Here is a 14922-nt window from a genome sequence, read left to right as displayed (position 1 = left end):
ACATAGGTCTCCACAGGTCGAAGGAAAATGATGGGTAGGGAGCAGCGTAGTTACTGTTGTTTTGATTTTTGTTTTCTTGGTTCAGGGCTCTGTAAATTACATGTCTCAATTCATGGCACCTCGTCACCACCATTCCTTGGAAGACAACTTCCAGGTTTTATTGTCTCTTATTACCGCTGATCTCCATTTCCTTCCTCTCCCTCCACATAGTAGCCACTCAAATTTGGCATGTGTGCTTGAATGATTTATGTCTTTGTATGTCTGTGTGTTTAGACACACATAGTGTTGTGTTAAAAATCCCATTGTGTTTCTAACTTTCTTTGTTGACACTAATTTTTATGATCTACGCTCCTTGCTGTGTAAATACTCAAATCCCTGCTTGTTTTATCTTTTTCCAAAACATTCTCTCTACACACAGATGAATTTTCTTATTCTGAAGTGTACCCTATCACTTTTCTGCTTAAAGCATTAAAAAACTTCCTATTACAATTAGAAAAAACAAAATTGGAAACCAGCCTATGAGGTCTACTTGTCAGCTCCTACATGCATCTCCAACCTCAACCATTATCTTTCTCTTTGTTCTCCTCCCCACACTTCAGCCACACTGGCTTTCATTCAGTTTGCTGAATTCACAAAGCTCTTTCATCTCAGAGTCTTTGCCTTCTCCCCCTCCCCCACCTCATCTCTTAGAAGGGCTTTCTCTTTCTCAGCCTTCAAGCCTCCCCTAACTGTGGACATTGGTGCAGCCCTTTTGGAGAGACTTTGGCAATATTAATCATCTAGGGCCAGGTTCCCTGGCAGCAGTGACTCCTGGGAACTGGGACAGAGTTTAGTGAAGGAGTAACCTCAGAAGAAGATGGAGGGAGGTGAGCAGAGATGTGGACTCAGCACATTATGTTCAGCCTGGTCCTGAGAGGGGATCTGGAAGAGGAATTGTACCCACTGAGTGAGTCCCATCAGAGGTAAGGAGCCAGGCTTGTCTACCCAGTGCCTGTCATTACTGGCCTCTGACTGAGCCTACATCCCAGGGCAGTAGAGGGGGAGCACCTAACTCCTCTGGACAGGGAAAGGGCCCTCAGGAACCATGAGCAGCCAACATCCACAGCAGCTGGGAGTGGGGATGGCTGAACCAGCAGTGAAGTTGCAGCCACTAGTGAAACCCAAGGTGTGCATGGCCTTCCTGCTAGAAACTCATTCTTAGCAGCATACTCTAGAGAAGCTTCATTCACCTGCCCATGAGGGATACAAGGAAACACATGTCAGCATTGTTTATGATGGTGGAAAACTAGAGATAACCTAAATGTCCTTCAACAGGAGAATAAAGTAATCATAGTGAATGCCTAAAAAGTAATGGACTGGAGTATGTGTGGCAACGTGGGCAAATCTCAAAGCATGATTTGAGTGAAAAAGCAAGTGTCAGGGTACATTCTGAATGATGCTATTGAAATAAAATTTCAAAAATGCAAAATCAACACTAAATATAACTTGTGTATACACAACTTTTCAGTAAAATTATAGAACAAGGGACAAGCGCAGAGTGGATGATAGTAAGTAGCTCTGGGGAAGGGAAAACTGGGATGGAATCAGGAGTTCAACAGTCTCCCAACTGTCACCCTAATGCTCTATTTAAAGACACACAGGCAATGGCAGCTTTTGAAGATTTAGTAGTAACACAGGTGATCACAATTTATGCTACATATATTTTATTCTTTTACATTTAATCCTTAATAGTCATACTTTAAAAATTACAGAAACTATTTATCTGGCTCTATGTACACCTAGACTAGAGTGATACTTTTGTCCTTTTGTTTTCCCTATGTTATCGTTTTACTTTCAAAAGATAGCAGAAGAAAGTACACAGATGATCCATTTTCTTTTTTTAGGCTCCATCACAGCATTTTGCCACATTTCATCATGTCACATGAATCTATTAGGATGCTGTTCATATACAATGCAATTAACATCGTGTGAGGATGGATGTTTATGTCAGTGGGGAAATACTCATAAAAAGGCTAAAATTTTTGAGGTGGAATTGACAGGATAAGGTTTGGGAACCCACTTATTCCAGGTGTCTCTTTGCTATCTATTCTAGCCAATATTCCCAGTGGTCCATTCCCACCCAGTGATGCTGATCAGAAGAACCAGCTTCATGCTCTTAGACTCTGAGGGGCTATATTTTGACACAGAAGGCCTGCTTTTCCCCCTGTGTCCCGGCCAAACTGATCAAAAAGTGATCAGTTCAAGCTTGAGAATGAGAGGCCTATGTTATAGTTTCTCCTACAGCGATTCTTCATGCTCTTTGGACTTAGCAAAATTATATATATGAATATTCAAATATATAAGAGCATATTTAATTTTGCTAAGTCCTTATAGATGGCCCTCCAGGGTACCTGTACTAGTTTACACTCCCATCACAGCCCATCATGTTCCCATTTGTCCCATAGCCTCACCAAAACTTCCCATCATCACACTATAATCTGTCATGCAGATTGGTGTAAAGAGCGCCTCATTACTTCTCTGACTACAAGTGCAATTTAACATCTCTTCATATCTTGTTAACGTTTTGGGTTTCCCTTTATGAAATTCCCTTTTCATATACTCTACCCATTTTTTATGTGACAGACTTTTCTTATAAACTGTAGACATTAATCCCAACAAGGGATTTCAGAGAAAGCTTGCAAGTTTTAAGATAAAGCTCCTATAGACATTTGTGCTCAGGTTTTGAGTGGATGAAAGTTTCTGTTTCTCTGGGATAAATGCCCAGGAGTGCAATTGCTCGGTGTGTGTTAGTTGTATGTTTAGTTTTATAAGACACAACCAAACTGCTTTCCCCAGTGGCTGTAATAGGCTACATTCCCACCAGCACTGGATGAGTGACAGTTTCTCCACATCCTCCCCAGCATGGAGTGTTATCACAGTCTTTTATTTTAGTTAGTCTCCTTGTGGTTTAATTAACCTTTTCCTAATGGCTGATGATGTTGAACTTTTCAAGTGCTCATGCAACATGTTATAGCCTCTTCAGTGAAGTGTCTGTTGATTTATTCTGTTTAATTCTCCAGTGAACCACTTGGGCCTGGATGCCCTTCATTAGATGCTTTACCTACAAATTCAACTTCTTTAATAGATTAGTTAGGGCATCACTTTCTCTTGAGGAAGGTTGTATAGTTTGTTTCTTGCCAGGAATTGGTTCCTTTCACCTAACTTGTTGGAACTATGCGCACAGCGTTTTTCTCTGTTTCTTGGTCAGTCTGGCTAGAAATCTCTTTATTTTACCAGTATTTCTAGAGAAGCAGTTTTCCAATTTGTTGAAGGCTATTTTGAAATTCTTTGTTTTACTGATTTCTGCCATTATGTTTTCCCCCTTCCTTGTTTCTTCAAAGTCACTCTGTTGCTCTGTTTAATTTACTATTTGGATACCTCGATCTCTCTTCTCAGCTGTAATTCTTTCCTTAGAAGTCTTTTTAAAACAAAAACTCTGTCTTTTATGGCTGCTTTTGATTTGCAGCTTTTCTTTATTGTTTTTTAGTTGTGAGTATTCCATAATCTCACTCATGATTTCCTTTAAAATCTGGGTTTATACAGAACATACTTCACTTCAGCTTCAGTTGTATCTTCTTAAGTGTCCAGATACTTGGCGATTTTAAAGCTATCCTTTATTATTAACTTCTTACCTTAGTGCATTATGGTTACAGTACATATAGGCATCATGCATTATGGTTCATGAACATATCAATGGAGAAAAAACATATATTTCTTCTTTGGAATTTATTGAGACTTTTTATGTGGCATAATACGTGGTAATGATTTATTTTGTTCAAAAGACTGGGTATTATCTGTTAGGTGTGGATATGAATAACAAAGCAAACAATAACTTCCATTTGCCAAATTTTCTTCTAATTTTTAAAAAATCATTTCTTGCTTGTCATTTAATAGGTCCTATTTCTGGAGGCAAGTTTAAAATAAACGCATTCTATTTTGCAAGGCAAGATGCTTTCCCTTAACTTAAAATACAGGCAGTTAAACATATCCGTGTGGTTTCTTACACATATCTATATTTTCCTCAGCAAGACATGCTCTTTAACATGCTCTCCTGTGTTTCCTTCCCCTACCCTCATCCACTACACAGTGCTGACACTATCTAGTATTTTAGATTTTTTTCCACACTTTTTCTGTATTCTTTTAGTCAAGAATATGCTTAACATGGGGCCACATTGCTCACTTCTGAGATTTTTGGTTCTGGCGACCCCTCATAGAATGTCCAATCTCTGTATCTAAGGAGAAAAGAGCTTAGCCCAAGGCCTCGTGGAGAATCACAAATGAGGCTGAGGCTTTGTCAGGAGGAAGAGAAAATGGCCAATGAGCTCAACCACAGCCTGTGCAGCAGACCGCTCCACTGTCCAGGCCCCCAGACAGCACATTCCAGGGAGGACCCCACTGAGTTTCTACAATAAACCTGTGAGCTTGACCCTAGGGTCACCCCGTTTTTAGAGGCACAAGCCCTCAGAGACACGAAGTGCCCTGAAGACTCCCAGCAAGCAGGGGGCCGAGTGACCCCTGTGCTGAGGAGGGGCAGGGTGTTCACCTGGGAAATAGTTGGTCCCACACCTGTTGGGTAGAACAAATGTTCTGTGATAACACAGAGAGATGAGGGCGAAAGCATAGTCCCTGCTCAGGAAGCGGGCAGCTGGTATTGTACCAGTTTGTCTAGCTGGTGAGCCTGTGGGTCTGCACCACACAGGTATTTTTTAGGGAAGCACGAGAGGATGGTGTGGGGCCACTTGGCTGGTTGGCAGCTGGGGCCCAGGGCTGTGCTGAGTGTCCATGTTCCGCTCAGGATGCCCCCAATGGGAGGCCAGTCCTTGGCATCTGAACAACAGCTCTGAGTCCTGTGGAGGTAGAGTCCTGGCTTCCAGGAAGGGCAGGTGGAGAAGGGAGAACCCTTCTTGCTGGGAGTGTTAGGGGTCCTGAGGCTAAAACTCACCTTCCATGATTCTCCAGCTCAGCACTGCCCGCCTGACCTCCAGAGAGTTCTGGTTAATCAGCAGAGCAGTTGGGGCTATAAATGATGCCAGCACGTTAGCTTCTGGGTTGTAAGCACATTTGTACTTAAGAAGGTTTCTCTTTGTGTTTACAGGGTCGGTTCCTGTACTAAACTGAAAGGTTAACAGAAAAGCAGCTGGTCCCTCCCATGCTGGGTGTCAGCAGAGCTGCAGGCAGGGCTGGAAGGTGGAGTCAGAATGTCTGGAGATGCTGATGAGAAACTGCTGGATGCGGGAGGACCACTGGGTTGTCAGCTGGAAGAACTTCACGTCATTCCACACCACACCTTTGATGAGGACCCGCAGCCCGTTCTACTGTTGCTTTGCCCTGCAGGTAAGGCGGCTTTAGCCCTCAGGGCACCGGTGTTTGGATTTTGGACTTTACGACCTTGTCCTTGGTTATCTTGGGCAACAACAGCACCTTCATTTTCTTCTCCTTGGTGACCACTGTCATGCACATGGTGGGTGTTGCTTTGGCCTGGCCACTGCTCGGCAGCCTGCTGACCTGGATAGACTGGAAGGTGCACTTGAGGGTGTTGTTGGCGGTAGGCAGGTCTTTCTTCTTCGTGTCTCTCTTCCTGTCTGTGGGCTGGGCTGCCGTCCAGTAATCCACCTGCCGCTCCATCAGATTGGCGCCATCGCCCTGGCTGGGGGAGGACAACCACCACTCATTGACAGGATGAGTGGGATGACAAGGCCTAATTGGAGACCAGAAGTATGGACAGAGGGAAGGATAAAAGCACCCTGCAGCCCAAGGGGGCCCATCATCTGAGTCTCCCGACGTGTCTGAGGACTGTTGCACTGTCCCAACTTTCGCCCACTCCCCCAAAGGGAATGAACTATAAGGGCTCCTCATTGGGGCTCTTCTGCCTGTAGGAGAGCAGGGCTTCCTTGACGGGCAGCTGGGAGGCACAGTTGTCCCCGTGTTGTACTGTGTGATTCTCGTCACGATGTCCAGTGTGCCTTGTATTGCACTCTGGGCCTCCAGATTATGGAACTGGTCCCACCAGGCCAGGTCATGGAAGAAGCTGTGGTAGCGGTAATGCACGGAGCCCAGGTACCTGGCCACGGGGTGGGAACCCAGCGGGATGACCAGGAAGCTCATGTAGCCCAGCCAGTTGAGCATCTTGTAGGACAGCAGCTCCAGGAAGACCCACAGCACAGCGCTGAAGTAGTGCTGTGCCCCTGCCACCAGGATCTTCACCGGCTTAAGGGGCTGGGAATTATTGTCACAGTATCGCTGTATCCGCCAGATGATGGAGCTGAAGGCCGCCGGGACATCAGCCGTGAAGCAGATGCTCAGCACAGGCACCGTGTGCCCCTGAGGGTGTCCCAGGGGAACTGCTCCTGCCAATCAGAGGTTTGACCAGGATGCTGTTCTCTGGCAGCTGGTCATCAGAGATGAGGATGTGGCTCAGCTGGTTGTACGTGGTCTTCCTGGGGATCTGCAGCTGGCTCCCCGGGTCTGGCCACGCTCATTGTCTGGGCTTTTGGCTCACTTGTCCTATGGCTGTGCCGTCTGCTGCTCCTTCAGGTACCTGCCCAGCCATGGTGGTGGGATGCTTCCCCGTGGCCTTGGTGGAGGGGATGAGAGACTCAGTCTTGGTGATGTGCCTACTGGGCAGCAGCTGCTTGGTGAGCATGTCCAGGGCTGAGGTCTCTGCCTCCGGGCTGTCCTTGGGTGGTGCTGGCTGCTCCCCTGGGTGGGCATGCTTTGAGGCTCTGAGTGGGGGACACTGTCACTTGGCTATTGCTGCCTGGGCTTGGTCTTCTCAGGCACTGCAGCTGGCCTAGGAGGCTCCTTTGTTTTGCTTTGTTTGTTGTGTTAACTCTCACTGGAGGTTATTTTTGCACTCATTTTTTAGAGAAAGTTGAAGGGAGGGGGAGAGACAGAGAGGGAGAGAAGCATCGATGTGAGAGAGACACATGGATTGCTTGCCTCCTGCATGTGCCATGGCCAGGGCTGGGGATCAAGCCTGTAATCAACACAGTTGTGCCCGTGACCAGATTTGAACCTGGGACCATTTACTCCGTGCGCCAACACACTAGCCCTCAGCAGAACCAGCTAAAACTCGGAAGCTCCGCCTGGCTCTGGGCACCATGGATGCTCCCCATGTCCATTTTGGAACAGAAATGTGACAGGCCTTCGCAGTATGGCCTGAGCTTGGGCTTGGTGGTGCTGAGAAGGCTGTCATCTTCTTCCCTGTCTGGGCTACTGTTGCTGGTTCTCCAGCAGGTTAGACAGAAGGTACAGGTCCTCCTCCACTTGGGGACATGATCTGCAGGGTCTGCTCAGGGCCCAGGGCCTCCTCTGACACTTGGGCCCTGCTCAGCCAACCACCTCTTTCTGCTGGTCATAGACCTCGCTGTGACTTTCAATGGTCACTGCTTCCTGATCCAGGTCCTACCCCTGCGCAGCATCATCACTGGCCTCCTGCTCAGTGAAGCTCTCACACTCCTCCTTAGAGTAGTGATTTGTAGACTTGGACTTGGGCCGGCCTGCATGGCGCTGTCCTCACGGTGAATGAACTGGCTAGCCATTTCTGAGGTCCAGACTCAGGCAACTTTTGGGGAGGGGTGCTGTGGGCCACCAAGTCTGAAACACTGTTTCTGGGCTGTTTGATTCCCGAGGGCCCATGTGTTTTCTTGTGCTCTGGCCAGATTTGCAGGCTCCTGTTGGCTCCAGGCCCTGTGGGTGCTCCCATTTTTGTCTGTGAGCTGGAGTGTGCCAAACCTTCAACGAACAGTCTGAGCTTGGGCTTGGGGGTGATGAGGCTGCTGTTATCATCCTCCATGTCTCCGCCACGGTCCCCGGGGTTTTGCGGTGTGTTAAATAGAAGGTCCAGGTCCCACTCCAACTCGGTGACATGCTCTGCTGTGTCCTGCTTGAGTCCACAGCTTCCTCCAACAGTTTGACCTTTCCCAGCCACGCACAACTTTTTCCTTGATATTTTGTGGCCTGGTAATGGACGTCTTTCCTAATATCCATGGCCTCTGCTTCTTGGGCATCCCCATGTCAATGCCCTCCTCGGCAGTCCGGTCCATGGGTGGCATTGTTGCTGGCCTGTTGCTCAGAGGAGAAGCTCTGATATACCCTCTCAGAGTAATGAACCCTTGACTTATCCTTGCATCTGGCCTGTACAGCACTGTCCTCCGAGTGGATGGGCTGGTTGGACCGGGAGCAGATCCAGATCTCGGCCACTTTGGCAGAAGCCTCCTCGGCCTCTTTGGCCACCCTTCAGGGATTGCTGCCGGACCTCAACCATGTGGATGCCGCCCACAGGGAGTGTCTTGTAGCTCCAGATGGTCTGGTTCTTAAAGCACTTCCTCCAGTGCAACAGGACCTGTAGTTTTTTGCCTTCTTTCTTGAGGAAGTGGGGGTCCTGCAGTGATGTCAGACCCAGGTCTGTCTCCAGTTGTCCACTGGGGAACTGCATACTCCTGTAGAAAGTTCTTGGAGCCCTGCATCTTCACAGTGATCACTGTTGATATGAGGTTGAATCCCTGTATCTTCAGGCCAATCACCATGGAGATGAGGTCCTTCTCCAGCTCTTTAGAGACCACCATCTTCATTAAGGTCAGGTTGCACAACCTGGGCACGATCCTGAGACTGGGGCTGTCCAACTCCCAGTTAGCAAACAATTTCTTGGGCTTTAGTGTGTTGAGCCTGGGCACAGGGGTAGGGGAGCGGGAGGTGTGGAGACCAGGACTGTGGGCAGCAAGGTAGCTGCAGCTGCTTACACAATACAGGTTCTTTCTGCATTCTGGGGTGATTGTTTCTCTTCCTGTGTTGGGACAGAGGAGGGACATTCCTTCAGGGGCAGCTTATGAACTGCCAGGTAGTTTGGGGGCTGAAATGCAGACTGAACCCTTAAGCACTCAGTGAGTGTTGTCAGGAGGGGGGACACAAGTGATCCAAGAACAGTGTGTGTGAGAAGGGACCACATGCTCACTGACTAGCTCAGGGAAGGCCTGTGTGATGTTCTTGCAAACTCAGAGACCTAAAGTTATCACAAAGGATGTTCTGAAATGAAAACTTTTAAACTAAAAGCAGTTTATGGTGGGTAGTCATGTCCTAGGCGGACATCTTCCCTGACAAAGGGCAATCTTAACCTTAACGGAGCCTGCCTATTGCCTCTTAGCATCTACAATAACATATCTTTGGAATGTAAAAGGAATTTCTATTTTTCCAGACCCCTCAAAGCATAGGCAATGCTCTGTGGAGACCACCAATCCCCTTATTGTTACGGAGTTCCTTGTTGACTTGTCACTATCTTATATCCACCATGTAAAAGAAGGATGTCTGTGTCATTTTACTGTTTATCCAGTTACAGAGGATTCCTCACTTTGATTTCTCTAGGACCCTGATGGATCACCACTGGATTTCATGTTACCACCATACAGCTCCTGTTTTGATTGTAATGTATAAAATAAGGTGCAAAACTGCCATTCTCCAGAGCATTGTCTCAATCTGCTGAGATTTTCTTCCTGCCAAATGTTGACATTGGAGCTTAAATAAACTCACAAAAATTCTTCACAAGTTTGAGTGTTTCTTACTTTGACATTTACTTGGCGTAGTGGGCCAGGGTTCCAAAAAAGCTCACCCAGGACCAACCTGGGGACCTGGTGTTAGGATTCAACAAAGGACCCATTGAACCACTGTTTCCCCACCCATCGGGTGAACCTGGGTTAGTTGTGTCTTAAATCCAGGACTTTTCCCTTGCTGGTGGTAGAGGGTTAGATTTATTTGAGCTGTATTTTAAATACTCCAGGTGGAACTAAGATTAAGGGTTGAGGGACCGTAGGCTAAGACAAGACAGTAGGCAAAACATGGGTGACTGGTGTTAAATTGTGGCTTTCTGATTGGAATTGCTTTCTGAGAATCTGAGCAAAAAACACCTTTGCTGATAAAGTAGAGTTGAACTCAATCAGCTCCAGAAATGCAGGGTCCTGTCCTCCCTCTGGTCTGAGTATTAGGTATTCTTAGGGGACTGAGAATCTCTGTGGAGGTGTGAGGTCTTTCTCAACTCAGTTGCAATTAAAGTGACTGGTTCTTTGGGGTAGCACCCATAAGGTTTTGTCAACTGTTCCCTGACCGTCTGGTTGTTTTAGTCAGCAGCGAGATAAACCGAGGCACATCACAGGGTTGAATGTGATTTGAGGGGTGAGTGCCTCATGGAGCTCAACCCATAAGCAACACATGTTGACCAACTACATTACATATCAATCCTAGAAAATTTGCTCAGATTCTACAGATATCAGAAAGAAGAGAAAAACCACATACACATACACACAACTACAAAACAACAACAAAACACACCTAAAATTAGCATGGAAAGTTGTGCGTCCAAAGCCAGGAGATGCCAGATCCCAGCTCCCATTAATACTCCTGATAGGAAGTTTTACTTGCAAGTGCTTTACAGAAATGGGAAGATTTATCTAGAAAATATCCTCCTAAAATGGCCAAAAATTCAGTTTTATTTGGGTGCCTAAATAAATTTTTTGGCATGCAATAAAAATTATGAAAATGCCAGGTCTAACATTAAATTGAATGAATGAATGGAAGCACTTTTTTTTTTTGCTTAAAGTATTACAAAGGGTATTACATATGTGTCCATTTTTTCCCCAGCCCTAGACAGTCCCCTAGCATCCCCTCTCCCCCAGTGTCTTATGTCCATTGGTTATGCTTATATGCATGAATACAAGTCCTTTGGTTGATCTCTTACCCCCCTACCTCCTGCACCCCTACCCTCCCCCGCCTTCCCGCTGCAGTTTGACAATCTGTTTGAGGCAGCTCTGCCTCTGTATCTATTATTGTTCAAAAGTTTATAATGGTCTCTATTATCCATGAATGAGTGAGATCATGTGGTATTTTTCCTTCATTGACTGGCTTATTTCACTTAGCATAATGCTCTCCAGTTCCATCCATGCCATTGCAAATGGTAAGAGTTCCTTCCTTTTTAGAGCAGCATAGTATTCCATCGTGTAGATGTACCACAGTTTTCTAATCCATTCATCTACTGATGGACACTTAGGCTGTTTTCAGATCTTAGCTATGGTGAATTGTGCTGCTATGAACATAGGGGTGCATATATCCTTTCTGATTGGTGTTTCTGGTTTCTTGGGATATATTCCTAGAAGTGGGATCACAGGGTCAAATGGGAGTTCCATTTTCAGTTTTTTAAGGAAACTCCATACTGTCTTCCATAGTGGCTGCACCAGTCTGCATTCCCACCAGCAGTGCACAAGCGTTCCTTTTTCTCCACATCCTCTCCAGCACTTGTCGTTTGTTGATTTGTTGATAATAGCCAGTCTGACAGGTGTGAGATGGTACGTCATTGTTGTTTTGATTTGCATCTCTCGGATGATTAGTTACTTTGAGCATGTTTTCATATGTCTCTTGGCTTTCTGAATGTCCTCTTTTGAAAGGTGTCTATTTAGGTCCTTTGCCCATTTTTTGATTGGATGTTTATCTTCCTTTTGTTAAGTTGTATGAGTTCCCTATAAATTGTGGAGATTAGGCCCTTATCAGATATGTCATTGGCAAATATGTTTTCCCACACAGTGGGTTTTCTTGTTGTTTTGTTGATGGTTTCTTTTGCTGTGCAGAAGCTTTTTATTTTGATGTAGTCCCATTTGTTCATTTTCTCTTTAGTTTCAAGTGCCCTAGGAGTTGTATCAGTGAAGAAATTGCTTCGGCATATGTCTGAGATTTTCTTGCCTTTGGATTCTTCTAGAATTTTTATGGTTTCCTGTCGTATATTTAAGTCCTTTATCCATTTTGAGTTTATTTTTGTGTATGGTGTAAGTTGGTGGTCTAGTTTCATTTTCTTGCATATATCTGTCCAATTTTCCCAACACCATTTATTGAAGAGACTATCTTGGCTCCATTGTATGTTCTTGCCTCCTTTGTCAAATATTAATTGAGCATATTGGTTCGGGCCGATTTCTGGGCTCTCTATTCTATTCCATTCATCTGTATGCCTATTCTTGTGCCAGTACCGGGCAGCTTTGAGAACAGTGGCTTTGTAATACATCTTGATATCTGGTATTGAGATCCCACCTACTTTGTTCTTTTTCAGGATTGCTGCAGCTATTCGGGGTCTTTTTTTATTCCAGATGAATTTTTGGAGAGTTCGTTCTAGATCTATGAAGTATGCTGTTGGTATTTTAATGGGAAGTGCGTTGAATTTACAGATTGCTTTGGGTAGTATGGACATTTTAATGATGTTGATTCTACCAATCCATGAACACGGTATGTTCTTCCATCTGTTCATGTCTTCCTCTATGTCTTTTTTCAACGTCCTGTAGTTTTCTGAGTAGAGGTCTTTTACCTCTTTAGTTAAGTTTATTCCTAGGTAGCTTAATTTTTTTGGTGTGATGGTAAACGGGATTGTTTTTATAATCTCTCTAACTGAAAGTTTACTATTGGTGTATAGAAATGCCTCAGATTTCTTGGGGTTAATTTTGTATCCTGCTACATTGCCAAATTCATGTATTAAGTCTATTAGCTTTTTGATGGAGTCTCTAGGGTTTTGTATGTATAATATCATGTCCTCTGCAAATAAGGACAGTTTTACTTCCTCTTTTCCAATTTGGATGCCTTTTATTTCTTCTTCTTGCCTAATTGCAATGGCTAACACTTCCAGTAATATGTTGAACAGGAGTGGTGTGAGGGGGCATCCCTGTATTGTTCCTGTTCTTAGGGGAAATGGTGTTAGTTTTTCCTGTTGAGTATGATGCTGGCTGTGGGCCTGTCATATATGGCTTTTATTATGTTGAGGTATGATCCTTCTACTCCTGCCTTACTGAGAGTTTTTATCAAAAATGGGTGTTGAATTTTGTCAAATGCTTTCTCTGCATCAATTGATATGACCATGTGGTTTTTTTCTTTCAATTTGTTTATGTGATGTATCACGTTTATTTATTTTCAGATATTGTACCATCCTTGCATCCCTGGGATAAATCCAACTTGGTCATGGTGTATGATCTTTCTGATGTACTGCTGGATCCGATTTGCTAAGATTTTGTTGAGGATTTTGGCATCAATGTTCATGAGGGATATTGGCCTGTAATTCTCTTTCATTGTGTTGTCTTTACCTGGTTTTGGTATTAGGGTGATGCTGGCTTCATAGAATGAGCTTGGAAGTGTTCTTTCCTCTTGAATTTTTTGTAGTAGTCTGAGCAGGATAGGTTTTAGTTCTTCCTTGAATGTTTGGTAAAACTCCCCTGTGAAGCCGTCTGGTCCGGGGCTTTTGTTTGATGGAAGCTTTTTGATGACTGCTTCAATTTCTTCCATAGTTATTGATTGGCCTGTTGAGATTTTTAGATTCTTCCTGATTGAGTCTTGGAATGTTGTATTTTTCTAGGAATTTGTCCATTCCCTCCAGGTTGTCTAGTTTGTTGGAGTAGAGCTGTCCATAGTATTTTTTAACAATCATGTATTTCTGTATTTCTCAACTCAGTTGCAATTAAAGTGACTGGTTCTTTGGGGTAGCACCCATAAGGTTTTCTCAACTGTTCCCTGACCATCTGGTTGTTTTAGTCAGCAGGGAGATAAACCGAGGCACATCACAGGGTTGAATGTGATTTGAGGGGTGAGCGCCTCATGGAGCTCAACCCATAAGCAACACATGTTGACCAACTACATTACATATCAATCCTAGAAAATTTGCTCAGATTCTACAGATATCAGAAAGAAGAGAAAAACCAAATACACATACACACAACTACAAAACAACAATAAAACACACCTAAAATTAGCATGGGAGGTTGTGAGTCCAAAGCCAGGAGATGCCCGATCCCAGCTCCCATTAATACTCCTGATAGGAAGTTTTACTTGCAAGTGCTTTACAGAAATGGGAAGATTTATCTAGAAAATATCCTCCTAAAAATGGCCAAAGTGCAGTTTTATTTGGGTGCCTAAATAAATTTTTTGGCATGCAATAAAAATTAGGAAAATGCCAGGTCTAACATGAAATTGAATGAATGAATGGAAGCACATTTTGATTTGGAAATCAGGAGATTCTAAGAAGCACTTATAAATTCTTTTTTTAAAAAATTAAGGAATTAGAAATTTTAGAGACTGTCTCTGAACTCTTGTGAAGCTAATAAATGCCAACACTACATTCTTCCGCCTTCTCTAGCTCCCCCACTATATCCTTTGCCCTTTCCCATCCCTTCTTCCTTCCCCTTCGGTCCCCTCCACTACCCTTCCTTACTGACTTAACAGAAAATGAGAACAGGAATTCTAACAGCTCCCTTTGGAGCAAACCTTGTCTCAGCAAGAGAGGAACCAGCAATTGTTCCTGATTTTCTCAGTGACCCTGATGGATTCACAAAGGCATTTAACTGTTAGAACATGTAATCCTGGCTATTCTAACCTACTCCAATTAATATAGCTAATGGTTTCTGCCAGCAAATGCAACACAATTTCTAAATAAGGTTTGCAAGAAAATTCCTGTAGAGAAATCTGTCCACTGTTAGAATGATAGGAAACTGAAATAGGATGTCGAAAAACAACAACAAACAAACCACACACACACACACACACACACACACACACACACACACGCGCGCACGCACACGCACACACACACACACCCACAACTATAGGGTTGATCCATGGGTGTTTCCCATTCTCACTGATAGTTTGGGAGCAGGTGAACTTATCATAGAAAGAGAAGCCACTAAGACCCCTGTAGATACTGGGGCTACTTGATTTGTCCCTAACCACATCCAGCTAATTGTCTTCTCCTTCAGAGTAAAGCTTCTGTGCAAATGGCAGGAATATTTAACCAATGTCTGTTTTTAATCAAAACCTGTTTCCAACTAGGGAATATTATAGCAATATTAGCAAATATCTATCTTTGCTAATAAAATA

Source organism: Myotis daubentonii, chromosome 16 (assembly GCF_963259705.1).
Source record: "Myotis daubentonii chromosome 16, mMyoDau2.1, whole genome shotgun sequence".
Taxonomy (NCBI): domain Eukaryota; kingdom Metazoa; phylum Chordata; class Mammalia; order Chiroptera; family Vespertilionidae; genus Myotis; species Myotis daubentonii.
Note: the sequence above shows the minus strand (reverse complement) of the source record.